A 4,920-nucleotide genomic window follows, 5' to 3' on the forward strand; every position below is an offset into this window, starting at 1 on the left:
GCCACGAACTGGTAGTGATCCTCCGCAATGGCAAATCGAAGGTACCTCTGGTGACCCTCGAAGATGGGGATGTGAAGATACGCATCCTTCAAATCGATGGAGGCCATGAATTCCCCCGGAACCAGGGCAGCCACCACCGACCGCAGGGATTCCATGCGGAACTTGCGAACCCGCACAGAGCAGTTCAGAGCCTTCAAGTCCAGAATCGGACGAACCTTGCCCTCCTTCCTGGGCACGGTGAACAGGTTTGAATAAAACCCCCGAAATCTGTCCCGATGAGGCACCGGAACCACCACTCCCTGAGCCCTCAGGTCCTGCACCGCCAGGTGTAGGTCCCGCAGGCGCTCCGGAGACAGTTGAAGATTTGAAGGAAAAAATCTGCTCTCCGGCCGAGAGAGAAACTCGATCTTGTAACCAGACCGAACGATTTCCTGAACCCATCTGTCCCGCACACGGGCCAACCAGGGCTGAAGAAAACCGAGCAAGCGTCCCCCCACCCCAAAACTGGGTGAGGGCGCCCCTTCAGGCCGAACTGTTATGGGCTGCAGGTCCGGATTGGCCGGACTTCTGCTTACCAGACCAGGGCTTCTTCTGAGAGCCTTGACCTTTGAACGGCTTGCCCTTGTAGTGCGGCCGAAAGGCACGAAAGGACCCCTGAGGGGGCCGAAAATTAGCATGCTTCTTCCCAGAAGCCCCCTTAGCCTTGGGGAAATGAGGCAAGAGAGTGCTCTTACCCCCGGTGATTCCCTTAATCAACACATCCAGGGACTCCCCAAAAAGGCGAGACCCATCATAAGGCAGATTGGCTAAGGTCTTACGCGAAGATTGGTCCACCGACCAACATTTTAACCAAACCAGGCGGCGAGACAACACCGCCACACTGTGCACCCGTGCAGCCAACGGAATCAGGTCCAGGTCCGCATCACACAGATACATGACACCCTGGTGGATCTGATCCACCATATCCAGGGTCGCCGGCGAGGCCGAGTCGGCCACCAAGACGCGCCTAAGCATCTGCGTCCAACTTGCGATCGCCTGGGCCGCCATGAGAGAAGCAAACAGAGCTTTAAGCATAGAACCCGTAACAGAATACGTATGACGGGCCAGAGACTCCAGTCTCCTATCTGTGGCATCACGGAAAATGGGTGAACCCTCTGCAGGAATCGCAGTGGCCTTGTTCAAAACCGCAATCGCATGATCCACTGGTGGAGGCACGCACCACCTTTCATCAGTGGCAGGTGAAAAAGGATAACGCAGCTTGAATCTACTTGGTACCGCAAAAGGTTTGCGCAGATCGCGCCATTGATCCTTAACAGCGCGCTGAAAATCAGCATTGCAGGGGAAAACCTGTGGCGTCCTGCGTTTCCTCTGCGTCCCATAAGCCGCCAAGGCAGCGGGGGGACACACTTCGTCCTGCAAACGCAGCGTTTGCTTAATAGAAGCAATCAACTCATCCATGATTGCAAGCTCTTCAGGCGAGCCAGGGGGAGAATTATCAACCCCCTCAACTTCAGCCTCCACCTCAGACCCCACTAGATCAAGAGAGGAGCGGGACCCCGATAGGGAAGCCCCTGCTAGAACAGCCCCATCACCTTCACCCTCAGAATCAGAGGAGAGCACAACTCTGGGCCTTTTGGTAGATTGAGCAGCCACCAGCATTTGCACCTGAGCAGCAAGGCCAGCCACAATAGTGGCTAAATCCCCCCCTGGGGGGGAAGCAGCGGTCCCCTGGCTTTCCACCAATACTGTAGGAAATTTGCCCTCCTGAGAATCCATTGCCCCTGTAATGCCAGACAACCAAGGGTTAACTGCCCCTTTCAGCAAGCGCGGCAAGCGCAGCCCACCGCGTCACACTAAGCACAATGAGACCCTCACAGGGATATGTAAACTGAACACAGGCAATGGATAGCAAGAAACAGAAGGATAAAACCTGAGGAGACCCTCGCCGCTGCTGCTGCCTCGATCGGTGTTCCTGGGAAGAGGAAGTGATGCTGCTAGGGCGCTCTATGTAAACCTATGGAGGCTACAAGAAAATGGCCGCCATGCATGTAAAACATGCGGCCGGAGCGAGGGCAGGCAAAATGGCGTCTTTTGACGCCGAAACCGTCGCTCCACAGTGCAGTAATGCACACATGTCTGTATGTAAAAAAACAGAACCGATCGCCGCAGCGATCGCTATAAGTGCCCAAACATGCCATAAAACATGCCCCACAGCACACAGCTTTCCACACTGATCATGCTGACACCCATAGTGCCACACAACTCCCCCCCCCCCCCTTGCAGCCCACAGCATGCAGCCGAGAGATAGGGAGACAAACAGTGTGCATAGAGACAGGTTACACAGTCCCAGACTGACACCCCTCCAGACAGACAGGTCCCCACATAAATACACTTACCTCACCACGGTGTGGGGGACCCGCACAGGCGAACAAGCCGCTACACATGAGGCAGGGAGAGTCGCATACAAGACGCTCCGAACGTGGGTTAAGAAACCGCACAGCGTCCAGTGAGGTAGCCACCTCACCAAGCATCCCTGCACCGAACAGGGATGGGTCGTTCACTATGCCAGGAGCGTTACCTGGCTGAACGCTCGATGGCAGACTGGGAAGCCACTGACCCACGACCTGCGACCAGGGGGATCAGCCCGAGACCCAGTCCGCATGATCCTCTTCGTCCGAAGAACTAACTAACGCTGATAAAACAACAGCTAAGTAAAGGTAGAGAGAAAAACTCAAACAAAATATTAAAAAGAAGAAAGAGTCTGGGACATAAAGTCCCAGCACAGAGAGAGCCAGCCACTCCTGACAAGCTAGACATTAAAACTGAGATATGGTTGCAGGAAGTAGGAGGGTATTGACTGAGGGGACCACCCCTTGAGGGTGGGATATGTTGGATATGTTAAAAGCTTTATTAACATATTCTGTTGCCTAGCTACTCCTTCGGAGCAAAGTCTAATACCCCATATGTGACGAATATGAAGAGGCGGCGACTGTCGGAGGACGTAAGAGAAACTCAGTTTATCACGCAGGACAGTGACTCGTCATGTGGAACTGATTGATGAAGACATATCAAACAAGTTCAATAATATTGCAGAGTCCTTTAAATTATATTCGCTAGCACTGGACGAAAGTACAGACATAAAAGACACAGCTCAGCTCTTAATTTTTATCCAAGGGATCAGCGACAGTTTTGAAATAACAGAGGAGTTTTTGGCCATGGAGCCACTTAAAGGAAAAACACGGGGAGAAGATTTGTATAACCGGGTGTCTGCTGTCATCGAGAGTATGAAGCTACCTTGGAGTAAACTTGCTAATGTCACTACGGATGGATCTCCAAATTTAACTGGAAAAAATATGGGATTGCTGAAAAGAATTCAGGATAAAGTGAAAGAGGAAAACCCTGAGCAAGAAGCTATTTTTCTCCACTGCATCATACACCAAGAATCTTTGTATAAATCTGTATTACAGTTTAGTCATGTTGTGAATTCAGTTATAAAGCTTGTTAACCGCATACGAGCAAAGGGACTTCAGCACCATCAGTTCATTGCATTTCTGGAGGAAACCGACCACCAAGACTTGCTTTACCACTCTCGTGTCCGCTGGTTGAGTTTGGGCAAAGTGTTTAAACGAGTGTGGGATCCTAAAGAAGCGATTGATACATTTTTGGAGTTAAAGGGGAAGTCTGATGATTTTCCAGAGCTGAGCGACAAGAATTGGCTATGTGACTTTGCGTTTGCTGTTGACATTTTTTCTCACATGAATGAGCTTAACGTCAAGCTACAGGGAAAAAACCTGTATGTGCACGGCATATATAGTAATGTAAATGCCTTCAAAGCCAAGTTGACTTTTTTTTCTAGACAAATTTCAAAGAAAAACTTCTCTCATTTCCCCACACTAGCCACACAGAAAAGGCCATCCAAAATGTGAATAAATATAGCAAATCACTGAATGACCTGCATGAAGAATTCTGCCGTCGGTTTTCAGATTTTGAAAAAATTGAAAAGTCACTTCAGCTGGTGGCCTGTCCCTTGTCACAAGACCCATAAACAGCATCACAAGAAGTGCAATTGGAACTAATCGATCTTCAATCTGATGCAATCTTAAAGGAGAACTTCTGCCCTCTTCCACTAAAAGAGTTCTATGCCTCACTTAAAGATGACTGTTTTCCAAACCTCCAGGGGATGGCACAGAAGATTCTGGGCTTGTTTGGCTCGACCTACGTGTGTGAGCAGACATTCAGCGTCATGAACATCAATAAATCCCGTCGCAGATCCCAATTAACTGACCGACAACACCTCAGATCTACTCTGCGAATTGCAACAACAAAGCTAGCTCCTGACTTTGATGCCTTAACAAAAAAGGGAGACCAACAACACTGTTCCCACTAAAATTGAAGGTACAATTTTATGAAAGAAATACATTACATAAAAAAGTTTTGTATAGTTTTGTAAAATAACTCTTTTTATGCTTTTCTACCTTACATTAATCTAAACATTTAATGTTACAAATTTAAATTTAATTTATATTAATTCACACATACACACCGTCCATCTACTCTTGGTCCGGCCCCCGGGTCCAATATATGAACCCATTGCGGCCCTCGAGTCAAAAAGTTTGCCCACCCCTGGTCTGGATCATATCCGGAAACACTGAGAACCAGCGACTATCAGTTGAAACGCACGCCGACTGCTCCCACGCTACAAGGGCTGCACAGACACATATGAATAGTGCAGAGGGGTATATAGGAAAAAGTACCACCACCCTTGCATAGCAAAAAGCGTTTTTAACTTGTGTCAGGTGGGCACAATAACATTTATTTATTTAAATAAACGGTATCACACTATCTTTGGCTTCCCACTGTCTTTATACATATATACCTGCCTGAGACCAACGCTTTATTACGTGGAGATAAGGAGGAGCG

The 4,920-nt window shown here is 49.0% G+C and overlaps 1 pseudogene across 1 annotated transcript; it reads left to right on the plus strand.

Annotated features, from left to right (window-relative positions):
* The first annotated feature begins 3,711 nt into the window (after positions 1–3,711).
* Positions 3,712–4,387, plus strand: LOC309566422 (general transcription factor II-I repeat domain-containing protein 2A-like; annotated as a pseudogene). Its single transcript has one exon. The product of its transcript is annotated as a general transcription factor II-I repeat domain-containing protein 2A-like (transcript).
* The last annotated feature ends 533 nt before the right edge of the window (positions 4,388–4,920 follow it).

This window comes from Pelophylax lessonae (assembly GCF_965119305.1).
Source record: "Pelophylax lessonae genome assembly, chromosome: 11".
In the NCBI taxonomy this organism is placed as follows: Eukaryota; Metazoa; Chordata; class Amphibia; order Anura; family Ranidae; genus Pelophylax; species Pelophylax lessonae.